Here is a 13,593-nt window from a genome sequence, read left to right as displayed (position 1 = left end):
GCTCGAAAACCACCGAAAAACTGCTTCAAAAACTACCAGTTTACGAATCTTTAGTTCAAGGAGAGCATACTACGGAAGAAGTAGCACCTAGTACAACAATTTGGCTCGAAAACCACCGAAAAACTGCTTCAAAAACTACCAGTTTTCGAATGTATAATACCAGAAGAGCATACCACGGAAGAGGTAGCACCTAGTACAACAATTTTGCTCGAAAACCACCGAAAAACTGCTTCAAAAACTACCAGTTTTCGAATGTATAGTACCAGAAGAGCATACCACGGAAGAAGTAGCACCTAGTACAACAATTTGGCTCGAAAACCACCGAAAAACTGCTTCAAAAACTACCAGTTTTCGAATGTATAGTACCAGGAGAGCATACCAAGGAAGAAGTAGCACCTAGTACAACTATTTTGCTCGAAAACCACCGAAAAACTGCTTCAAAAACTACCAGTTTTCGAATGTATAGTACCAGAAGAGCATAACACGGAAGAAGTAGCACCTAGTACAGCAATTTTGCTCGAAAACCACCGAAAAACTGCTTCAAAAACTACCAGTTTTGGAATGTCTAGTACTAGGAGAGAATACCATGGAAGAGGTAGCACCTAGTACAGCAATTTTGATCGAAAACCACCGAAAATCTGCTTCAAAAACTACCAGTTTTCGAATGTATAGTACCAGAAGAGCATACCACGGAAGAAGTAGCACCTAGTACAACAATTTTGCTCGAAAACCACCGAAAATCTGCTTCAACAACTACAAGTTTTGGAATGTATAGTACCAGAAGAGCATACCACGAAAGAGGTAGCACCTAGTACAGCAATTTTGCTCGAAAACCACCGAAAAACTGCTTCAAAAACTACCAGTCTACGAATTTATAGTTTCAGGAGAGCATACCACGGAAGAAGTAGCACCTAGTACAGCAATTTTGCTCGAAAATCACCAAAAACTGCTTCAAAAACTACCAGTTTTCGAATGTATAGTACCAGAAGAGCATACCACGGAAGAAGTAGCACCTAGTACAGCAATTTTGCTCGAAAACCACCGAAAATCTGCTTCAAAAACTACCAGTTTTGGAATGTCTAGTACTAGGAGAGAATACCACGGAAGAGGTAGCACCTAGTACAGCAATTTTGCTCGAAAACCACCGAAAATCTGCTTCAAAAACTACCAGTTTTCAAATGTATAGTACCAGAAGAGCATACCACGGAAAAAGTAGCACCTAGTACAGCAATTTTGCTCGAAAACCACCGAAAATCTGCTTCAAAAACTACAAGTTTTCGAATGTATAGTACCAGAAGAGCATACCACGGAAGAAGTAGCACCTAGTATAGCAATTTTGCTCGAAAACCACCGAAAAACTGCTTCGAAAACTACCAGTCAACGAATTTATAGTTCCAGGAGAGCATACCACGGAAGGAGTAGCACCTAGTACAGCAATTCTGCTCGAAAATCACCAAAAAACTGCTTCAAAAACTACCAGTTTTCGAATGTATAGTACCAGAAGAGCATACCACGGAAGAAGTAGCACCTAGTACAGCAATTTTGCTCGAAAACCACCGAAAAACTGCTTCAAAAACTACCAGTTTTGGAATGTATAGTACCAGAAGAGCATACCACGGAAGAAGTAGCACCTAGTACAGCAATGTCGCTCGAAAACCACCGAAAAAACTGCTTCAAAAACTACCAGTTTTCGAATGTATAGTACCAGGAGAGCGTACCACGGAAGAGGTAGCACCTAGTACAGCAATTTTGCTCGAAAACCACCGAAAATCTGCTTCAAAAACTACCAGTTTTCGAATGTAGAGTACCAGGAGAGCATACCACGGAAGAAGTAGCACCTAGTACAGCAATGTGGCTCGAAAATCACCGAAAAACTGCTTCAAAAACTACCAGTTTTCGAGTGTTCAGTATCAGGAGAGCATACCACGGAAGAAGTAGCACCTAGTGCAGCAATTTTGCTCGAAAACCACCGAAAAACTGCTTCAAAAACTACCAGTTTTCGAATGTATAGTACCAAGAGAGCATACCACGGAATAATTAGCTTCTAGTACAGCAATTTTGCTCGAAAAACACCAAAAAACTGCTTCAAAAACTACCAGTTTTTGAATGTATAGTACCAGGAGAGCATACCACGGAAGAAGTAGCACCTAGTACAGCAATTTTGCTCGAAAACCACCGAAAAACTGCTTCAAAAACTACAAGTTTTCGAATGTATAGTACCAGAAGAGCATACCACGGAAGAAGTAGCACCTAGTACAGCAATTTTGCTCGAAAACCACCGAAAAACTGCTTCAAAAACTACCAGTCTACGAATTTATAGTTCCAGAAGAGAATACCACGGAAGAGGTAGCACCTAGTACAGCAATTTTGCTCGAAAACCACCGAAAAACTGCATCAAAAACTACCAGTTTTCGAATGTATAGTACCAGAAGAGCATACCACGGAAGAAGTAGCACCTAGTACAGCAATTTTGCTCGAAAACCACCGAAAAACTGCTTTAAAAACTACCAGTTTTGGAATGTATAGTACCAGAAGAGCATACCACGGAGGAAGTAGCACCTAGTACAACAATTTTGCTCGAAAACCACCGAAAAGCTGCTTCAAAAACTACCAGTTTTCGAATGTATAGTACCAGAAGAGCATACCACGGAAGAAGTAGCACCTAGTACAGCAATTTTGCTCGAAAACCACCGAAAACTGCTTCAAAACTACCAGTCTACGAATCTATAGTACCAGAAGAGAATACCACGGAAGAGGTAGCACCTAGTACAACAATTTTGCTCGAAAACCATCGAAAAACTGCTTCAAAAACTACAAGTTTTCGAATGTATAGTACCAGAAGAGCATACCACGGAAGAAGTAGCACCTAGTACAGCAATGTCGCTCGAAAACCACCGAAAAACTGCTTCAAAAACTACCAGTTTTCGAATGTATAGTACCAGAAGAGCATACCACGGAAGAAGTAGCACCTAGTACAGCAATTTTGCTCGAAAACCACCGAAAACTGCTTCAAAACTACCAGTCTACGAATCTATAGTACCAGAAGAGAATACCACGGAAGAGGTAGCACCAAGTACAGCAATTTTGCTCGAAAACCACCGAAAAACTGCTTCAAAAACTACCAGTTTTCGAATGTATAGTACCAGAAGAGCATACCACGGAAGAAGTAGCACCTAGTACAGCAATTTTGCTCGAAAACCACCGAAAAACTGCTTCAAAAACTACCAGTTTTCGAATGTATAGTACCAAAAGAACATACCACGGAAGAGGTAGCACCTAGTGCAGCAATTTGGCTCGAAAACCATCGTAAAACTGCTTCAAAAATTACCAGTTTTCGAATGTATAGTACCAGAAGAGCATACCACGGAAGAAGTAGCACCTAGTACAGCAATTTTGCTCGAAAACCACCGAAAAACTGCTTCAAAACTACCAGTCTACGAATCTATAGTACCAGAAGAGCATACCACGGAAGAAGTAGCACCTAGTACAGCAATTTTGCTCGAAAACCACCGAAAAACTGCTTCAAAAACTACCAGTTTTCGAATGTATAGTACTAGAAGAGCATACCACGGAAGAAGTATCACCTCATGCAGCAATTTTGCTCGAAAACCACCGAAAAACTGCTTCAAAAACTACCAGTTTTCGAGTGTTCAGTACCAGAAGAGCATACCACGGAAGAAGTAGCACCTAGTACAGCAATTTTGCTCGAAAACCACCGAAAAACTGCTTCAAAAACTACCAGTTTACGAATCTATAGTTCAAGGAGAGCATACTACGGAAGAAGTAGCACCTAGTACAGCAATTTGGCTCGAAAACCACCGAAAAACTGCTTCAAAAACTACCAGTTTTCGAATGTATAATACCAGAAGAGCATACCACGGAAGAGGTAGCACCTAGTACAACAATTTTGCTCGAAAACCACCGAAAAACTGCTTCAAAAACTACCAGTTTTCGAATGTATAGTACCAGAAGAGCATACCACGGAAGAAGTAGCACCTAGTACAACAATTTTGCTCGAAAACCACCGAAAAACTGCTTCAAAAACTACCAGTTTTCGAATGTATAGTACCAGGAGAGCATACCAAGGAAGAAGTAGCACCTAGTACAACTATTTTGCTCGAAAACCACCGAAAAACTGCTTCAAAAACTACCAGTTTTCGAATGTATAGTACCAGAAGAGCATAACACGGAAGAAGTAGCACCTAGTACAGCAATTTTGCTCGAAAACCACCGAAAATCTGCTTCAAAAACTACCAGTTTTGGAATGTCTAGTACTAGGAGAGAATACCACGGAAGAGGTAGCACCTAGTACAGCAATTTTGCTCGAAAACCACCGAAAATCTGCTTCAAAAACTACCAGTTTTCGAATGTATAGTACCAGAAGAGCATACCACGGAAGAAGTAGCACCTAGTACAACAATTTTGCTCGAAAACCACCGAAAATCTGCTTCAACAACTACAAGTTTTGGAATGTATAGTACCAGAAGAGCATACCACGAAAGAGGTAGCACCTAGTACAGCAATTTTGCTCGAAAACCACCGAAAAACTGCTTCAAAAACTACCAGTCTACGAATTTATAGTTCCAGGAGAGCATACCACGAAAGAAGTAGCACCTAGTACAGCAATTTTGCTCGAAAATCACCAAAAACTGCTTCAAAAACTACCAGTTTTCGAATGTATAGTACCAGAAGAGCATACCACGGAAGAAGTAGCACCTAGTACAGCAATTTTGCTCGAAAACCACCGAAAATCTGCTTCAAAAACTACCAGTTTTGGAATGTCTAGTGCTAGGAGAGAATACCACGGAAGAGGTAGCACCTAGTACAGCAATTTTGCTCGAAAACCACCGAAAATCTGCTTCAAAAACTACCAGTTTTCAAATGTATAGTACCAGAAGAGCATACCACGGAAAAAGTAGCACCTAGTACAGCAATTTTGCTCGAAAACCACCGAAAATCTGCTTCAAAAACTACAAGTTTTCGAATGTATAGTACCAGAAGAGCATACCACGGAAGAAGTAGCACCTAGTACAGCAATTTTGCTCGAAAACCACCGAAAAACTGCTTCGAAAACTACCAGTCAACGAATTTATAGTTCCAGGAGAGCATACCACGGAAGAAGTAGCACCTAGTACAGCAATTCTGCTCGAAAATCACCAAAAAACTGCTTCAAAAACTACCAGTTTTCGAATGTATAGTACCAGAAGAGCATACCACGGAAGAAGTAGCACCTAGTACAGCAATTTTGCTCGAAAACCACCGAAAAACTGCTTCAAAAACTACCAGTTTTGGAATGTATAGTACCAGAAGAGCATACCACGGAAGAAGTAGCACCTAGTACAGCAATGTCGCTCGAAAACCACCGAAAAACTGCTTCAAAAACTACCAGTTTTCGAATGTATAGTACCAGGAGAGCATACCACGGAAGAGGTAGCACCTAGTACAGCAATTTTGCTCGAAAACCACCGAAAATCTGCTTCAAAAACTACCAGTTTTCGAATGTAGAGTACCAGGAGAGCATACCACGGAAGAAGTAGCACCTAGTACATCAATTTTGCTCGAAAATCACCGAAAAACTGCTTCAAAAACTACCAGTTTTCGAGTGTTCAGTATCAGGAGAGCATACCACGGAAGAAGTAGCACCTAGTGCAGCAATTTTGCTCGAAAACCACCGAAAAACTGCTTCAAAAACTACCAGTTTTCGAATGTATAGTACCAAGAGAGCATACCACGGAATAGGTAGCTTCTAGTACAGCAATTTTGCTCGAAAAACACCAAAAAACTGCTTCAAAAACTACCAGTTTTCGAATGTATAGTACCAGGAGAGCATACCACGGAAGAAGTAGCACCTAGTACAGCAATTTTGCTCGAAAACCACCGAAAAACTGCTTCAAAAACTATTAGTTTTCGAATGTATAGTACCAGAAGAGCATACCACGGAAGAAGTAGCACCTAGTACAGCAATTTTGCTCGAAAACCACCGAAAACTGCTTCAAAACTACCAGTCTACGAATCTATAGTACCAGAAGAGAATACCACGGAAGAGGTAGCACCTAGTACAGCAATTTTGCTCGAAAACCACCGAAAAACTGCATCAAAAACTACCAGTTTTCGAATGTATAGTACCAGAAGAGCATACCACGGAAGAAGTAGCACCTAGTACAGCAATTTTGCTCGAAAACCACCGAAAAACTGCTTTAAAAACTACCAGTTTTGGAATGTATAGTACCAGAAGAGCATACCACGGAGGAAGTAGCACCTAGTACAACAATTTTGCTCGAAAACCCACCGAAAAGCTGCTTCAAAAACTACCAGTTTTCAAATGTATAGTACCAGAAGAGCATACCATGGAAGAGGTAGCACCTAGTACAACAATTTTGCTCGAAAACCATCGAAAAACTGCTTCAAAAACTACAAGTTTTCGAATGTATAGTAACAGAAGAGCATACCACGGAAGAAGTAGCACCTAGTACAGCAATTTTGCTCGAAAACCACCGAAAAAATGCTTCAAAACTACCAGTCTACGAATTTATAGTTCCAGGAGAGCATACCACGGAAGAAGTAGCACCTAGTACAGCAATTTTGCTCGAAAACCACCGAAAAACTGCTTCAAAAACTACCAGTTTTCGAATGTATAGTACTAGAAGAGCATACCACGGAAGAAGTAGCACCTAGTACAGCAATTTTGCTCGAAAACCACCGTAAAACTGCTTCAAAAACTACCAGTTTTCGAATGTATAGTACCAGAAGAGCATACCACGGAAGAAGTAGCACCTAGTACAGCAATTTTGCTCGAAAACCACCGAAAAACTGCTTCAAAAACTACAAGTTTTCGAATGTATAGTAACAGAAGAGCATACCACGGAAGAAGTAGCACCTAGTACAGCAATTTTGCTCGAAAACCACCGAAAAAAATGCTTCAAAACTACCAGTCTACGAATTTATAGTTCCAGGAGAGCATACCACGGAAGAAGTAGCACCTAGTACAGCAATTTTGCTCGAAAACCACCGAAAAACTGCTTCAAAAACTACCAGTTTTCGAATGTATAGTACCAGAAGAGCATACCACGAAGAAGTAGCACCTAGTACAGCAATTTTGCTCGAAAACCACCGTAAAACTGCTTCAAAACTACCAGTTTTCGAATGTATAGTACCAGAAGAGCATACCACGGAAGAAGTAGCACCTAGTACAGCAAGTTTGCTCGAAAACCACCGAAAAACTGCTTCAAAAACTACCAGTTTTCGAATGTATAGTACCAGAAGAGCATATCACGGAAGAGGTAGCACCTAGTACAGCAATTTGGCTCGAAAACCACCGAAAAACTGCTTCAAAACTACCAGTTTTCGAATGTATAGTACCAGAAGAGCATACCACGGAAGAAGTAGCCCTAGTACAGCAATTTTGCTCGAAAACCACCGAAAAACTGCTTCAAAAACTACCAGTTTTGGAATGTCTAGTACCAGAAGAGCATACAACGGAAGAAGGTAGCACGTAGTACAGCAATTTTGCTCGAAAACCACCGAAAAACTGCTTCAAAAACTACCAGTTTTCGAATGTATAGTACCAGAAGAGCATACCACGGAAGAAGTAGCACCTAGTACAGCAATTTTGCTCGAAAACCATCGAAAAACTGCTTCAAAAACTACAAGTTTTCGAATGTATAGTACCAGAAGAGCATACCACGGAAGAAGTAGCACCTAGTACAGCAATTTTGCTCGAAAACCACCGAAAAAACTGCTTCAAAAACTACCAGTCTACGAATTTATAGTTCCAGAAGAGCATACCACGGAAGAAGTAGCACCTAGTACAACAATTTTGCTCGAAAACCACCGAAAAGCTGCTTCAAAAACTACCAGTTTTGGAATGTCTAGTACCAGAAGAGCATACAACGGAAGAAGTAGCACGTAGTACAGCAATTTTGCTCCGAAAACCACCGAAAAACTGCTTCAAAAACTACCAGTTTTCGAATGTATAGTACCAGAAGAGCATACCACGGAAGAAGTAGCACCTAGTACAGCAATGTTTTGCTCGAAAACCATCGAAAAACTGCTTCAAAAACTACAAGTTTTCGAACGTATAGTACCAGGAGAGCATACCACGGAAGAGGTAGCACCTAGTACAGCAATTTTGCTCGAAAACCACCGAAAAAACTGCTTCAAAAACTACCAGTTTTCGAATGTATAGTACCAGAAGAGCATACCACGGAAGAAGTAGCACCTAGTACAGCAATTTTGCTCGAAAACCACCGAAAAACTGCTTCAAAAACTACCAGTTTTCGAATGTTCAGTACCAGAAGAGCATACCACGGAAGAAGTAGCACCTAGTACAGCAATTTTGCTCGAAAACCACCGAAAACCTGCTTCAAAATTACCAGTCTACGAATCTATAGTTCCAGGAGAGCATACCACGGAAGAAGTAGCACCTAGTACAGCAATTTTGCTCGAAAACCACCGTAAAACTGCTTCAAAAACTACCAGTTTTCGAATGTATAGTACCAGAAGAGCATACCACGGAAGAAGTAGCACCTAGTACAGCAAGTTTGCTCGAAAACCACCGAAAAACTGCTTCAAAAACTACCAGTTTTCGAATGTATAGTACCAGGAGAGCATACCACGGAAGAGGTAGCACCAAGTACAGCAATTTGGCTCGAAAACCACCGAAAACCTGCTTCAAAAACTACCAGTTTTCGAGTGTTTAGTACCAAAAGAGCATACCACGGAAGAAGTAGCACCTAGTACAACAATTTTGCTCGAAAACCACCGAAAAACTGCTTCAAAAACTACCAATTTTCGAGGGTTCAGTACCAGAAGAGCATACCACGGAAGAAGTAGCACCAAGTACAACAATTTTGCTCGAAAACCACCAAAAAACTGCTTCAAAAACTACCAGTTTTCGAATGTATAGTACCAGGAGAGCATACCACGGAAGAAGTAGCACCTAGTACAACAATTTTGTTCGAAAACCATCGAAAAAACTGCTTCAAAAACTACCAGTTTTCGAATGTATAGTACCAGAAGAGCATACCACGGAAGAAGTATCACCTCATGCAGCAATTTTGCTCGAAAACCACCAAAAAACTGCTTCAAAAACTACCAGTTTTCGAGTGTTCAGTACCAGAAGAGCATACCACGGAAGAAGTAGCACCTAGTACAGCAATTTTGCTCGAAAACCACCGAAAACCTGCTTCAAAACTACCAGTCTACGAATCTATAGTTCCAGGAGAGCATACCACGAAAGAAGTAGCACCTAGTACAGCAATTTTGCTCGAAAACCACCATAAAACTGCTTCAAAAACTACCAGTTTTCGAATGTATAGTACCAGAAGAGCATACCACGGAAGAAGTAGCACCTAGTACAGCAAGTTTGCTCGAAAACCACCGAAAAACTGCTTCAAAAACTACCAGTTTTCGAATGTATAGTACCAGAAGAGCATACCACGGAAGAAGTAGCACCTAGTACAGCAATTTGGCTCGAAAACCATCGAAAAACTGCTTCAAAAACTACAAGTTTTCGAATGTATAGTTCCAGGAGAGCATACCACGGAAGAAGTAGCACCTAGTACAGCAATTTTGCTCGAAAACCACCGAAAAACTGATTCAAAAACTACCAGTTTTCGAATGTTCAGTACCAGAAGAGCATACCACGGAAGAAGTAGCACCTAGTACAACAATTTTGCTCGAAAACCACCGAAAAACTGCTTCAGAAACTACCAATTTTCGAGGGTTCAGTACCAGAAGAGCATACCACGGAAGAAGTAGCACCTAGTACAGCAATTTTGCTCGAAAACCACCAAAAAACTGCTTCAAAAACTACCAGTTTTCGAATGTATAGTACCAGGAGAGCATACCACGGAAGAAGTAGCACCTAGTACAACAATTTGGTTCGAAAACCATCGAAAAACTGCTTCAAAAACTACCAGTTTTCGAATGTATAGTACCAGAAGAGCATACCACGGAAGAAGTATCACCTCATGCAGCAATTTTGCTCGAAAACCACCGAAAAAACTGCTTCAAAAACTACCAGTTTTCGAGTGTTCAGTACCAGAAGAGCATACTACGGAAGAAGTAGCACCTAGTACAGCAATTTGGCTCGAAAACCACCGAAAACCTGCTTCAAAAACTACCAGTTTTCGAATGTATAGTACCAGAAGAGCATACCACGGAAGAAGTAGCACCTAGTACAGCAATTTTGCTCGAAAACCACCGAAAAACTGCTTCACAAACTACCAGTTTTCGAATGTATAGTACCAGGAGAGAATACCACGGAAGAGGTAGCACCTAGTACAGCAATTTTGCTCGAAAACCACCGAAAAACTGCTTCAAAAACTACCAGTTTTCGAATGTATAGTACCAGAAGAGCATACCACGGAAGAAGTAGCACCTAGTACAGCAATTTGGCTCGAAAACCACCGAAAAACTGCTTCAAAAACTACCAATTTTCGAATGTATAGTACCAGAAGAGCATACCACGGAAAAGGTGGCACCTAGTACAGCAATTTTGCTCGAAAACCACCGAAAAGCTGCTTCAAAAACTACCAGTTTTGGAGTGTTCAGTACCAGAAGAGCATACCACGGAAGAGGTAGCACCTAGTACAACTATTTTGCTCGAAAACCATCGAAAAACTGCTTCAAAAACTACCAGTTTTGGAATGTATAGTACCAGAAGAGCATACCACGGAAGAAGTAGCACCTAGTACAGCAATTTTGCTCGAAAGCCACCGAAAAAACTGCTTCAAAAACTACCAGTTTTGGAATGTATAGTACCAGAAGAGCATACCACGGAAGAAGTAGCACCTAGTACAACAATTTTGCTCGAAAACCACCGAAAAGCTGCTTCAAAAACTACCAGTTTTGGAATGTTCAGTACCAGAAAAGCATACCACGGAAGAGGTAGCACCTAGTACAACAATTTTGCTCGAAAACCATCGAAAAACTGCTTCAAAAACTACAAGTTTTCGAATGTATAGTACCAGAAGAGCATACCACGGAAGAAGTAGCACCTAGTACAGCAATTTTGCTCGAAAACCACCGAAAAACTGCTTCAAAAACTACCAGTTTTCGAATGTATAGTACCAGGAGAGCATACCACGGAAGAGGTAGCACCTAGTACAGCAATTTTGCTCGAAAACCACCGAAAAACTGCTTCAAAAACTACCAGTTTTCGAATGTATAGTACCAGAAGAGCATACCACGGAAGAAGTAGCACCTAGTACAACAATTTGGCTCGAAAACCACCGAAGAACTGCTTCAAAAACTACCAGTTTACGAATCTATAGTTCAAGGGGAGCATACCACGGAAGAAGTAGCACCTAGTACAGCAATTTTGCTCGAAAACCACCGAAAAACTGCTTCAAAAACTACCAGTTTTGGAATGTCTAGTACCAGGAGAGCATACCACGGAAAAAGTAGCACCTAGTACAGCAATTTTGCTCGAAAACCACCGAAAAACTGCTTCAAAAACTACCAGTTTTCGAGTGTTCAGTACCAGAAGAGCATACCACGGAAGAAGTAGCACCTAGTACAGCAATTTTGTTAGAAAACCACCGAAAAACTGCTTCAAAAACTACCAGTTTTCGATTGTATAGTACCAGAAGAGCATACCACGGAAGAGGTAGCACCTAGTACAGCAATTTTGCTCGAAAGCCACCGAAAAACTGCTTCAAAAACTACCAGTTTTCGAATGTATAGTACCAGAAGAGCATACCACGGAAGAAGTAGCACCTAGGACAGCAATTTTTCTCGAAAACCACCGAAAAACTGCTTCAAAAACTATCAGTTTTCGAGTGTTCAGTACCAGGAGAGCATACCACGGAAGAGGTAGCATCTAGTACAGCAATTTTGCTCGAAAACCACCGAAAAACTGCTTCAAAAACTACCAGTTTTTGAGTGTTCAGTACCAGGAGAGCATACCACGGAAGAAGTAGCACCTAGTAAAACAATTTTGTTCGAAAACCACCGAAAAAACTGCTTCAAAAACTACCAGTTTTCGAATGTATAATACCAGAAGAGCATACCGCGGAAGAAGTAGCACCTAGTACAACAATTTTGCTCGAAAACCACCGAAAAAACTGCTTCAAAAACTACCAGTTTTCGAATGTATAGTACCAGAAGAGCATACCACGGAAGAGGTAGCACCTAGTACAACAATTTTGCTCGAAAACCACCGAAAAACTGCTTCAAAAACTACCAGTTTTCGAATGTTCAGTACCAGGAGAGCATACCACGGAAAAGGTAGCACCTAGTACAGCAATTTTGCTCGAAAACCACCAGAAATCTGCTTCAAAAACTACCAGTTTTCGGGTGTTCAGTACCAGAAGAGCATGCCACGGAAGAGGTAGCACCTAGTACAGCAATTTTGCTCGAAAACCACCGAAAAACTGCTTCAAAAACTACCAGTTTTCGAATGTATAGTACCAGAAGAGCATACCACGGAAGAAGTAGCACCTAGTACAGCAATTTTGCTCGAAAACCACCAAAAAATTGCTTCAAAAACTACCAGTTTTCGAATGTATAGTACCAGAAGAGCATACCACGGAAGAAGTAGCACCTAGTACAACAATTTTGCTCGAAAACCACCGAAAAACTGCTTCAAAAACTACCAGTTTACGAATCTATAGTTCAAGGAGAGCATACCACGGAAGAAGTAGCACCTAGTACAGCAATTTTGCTCGAAAACCACCGAAAATCTGCTTCAAAAAACTACCAGTTTTCGAATGTATAGTACCAAGAGAGCATACCACGGAAGACGTAGCACCTAGTACAGCAATTTTGCTCGAAAACCACCGAAAAAACTGCTTCAAAAACTACCAGTTTTCGAGTGTTTCAGTACCAGAAGAGCATACCACGGAAGAAGTAGCACCTAGTACAGCAATTTTGTTAGAAAACCACCGAAAAACTGCTTCAAAAACTACCAGTTTTCGATTGTATAGTACCAGAAGAGCATACCACGGAAGAGGTAGCACCTAGTACAGCAATTTTGCTCGAAAGCCACCGAAAAACTGCTTCAAAAACTACCAGTTTTCGAATGTATAGTAGCAGAAGAGCATACCACGGAAGAATAAGCACCTAGGACAGCAATTTTACTCGAAAACCACCGAAAAACTGCTTCAAAAACTACCAGTTTTCGAGTGTTCAGTACCAGGAGAGCATACCACGGAAGAAGTAGCATCTAGTACAGCAATTTTGCTCGAAAACCACCGAAAAACTGCTTCAAAAACTACCAGTTTTTGAGTGTTCAGTACCAGGAGAGCATACCACGGAAGAAGTAGCACCTAGTAAAACAATTTTGTTCGAAAACCACCGAAAAACTGCTTCAAAAACTACCAGTTTTCGAATGTATAATACCAGAAGAGCATACCGCGGAAGAAGTAGCACCTAGTACAACAATTTTGCTCGAAAACCACCGATAAACTGCTTCAAAAACTACCAGTTTTCGAATGTATAGTACCAGAAGAGCATACCACGGAAGAAGTAGCACCTAGTACAACAATTTTGCTCGAAAACCACCGAAAAACTGCTTCAAAAACTACCAGTTTTCGAGTGTTCAGTACCAGGAGAGCATACCACGGAAGAAGTAGCACCTAGTACAACAAT

The sequence above is a fragment of the Anopheles moucheti genome, unplaced genomic scaffold (genome assembly GCF_943734755.1).
Source record: "Anopheles moucheti unplaced genomic scaffold, idAnoMoucSN_F20_07 U2, whole genome shotgun sequence".
Lineage (NCBI taxonomy): Eukaryota > Metazoa > Arthropoda > Insecta > Diptera > Culicidae > Anopheles > Anopheles moucheti.
The sequence above is the reverse complement of the archived record's forward strand: the minus strand, read 5'-3'. Positions refer to the sequence as shown.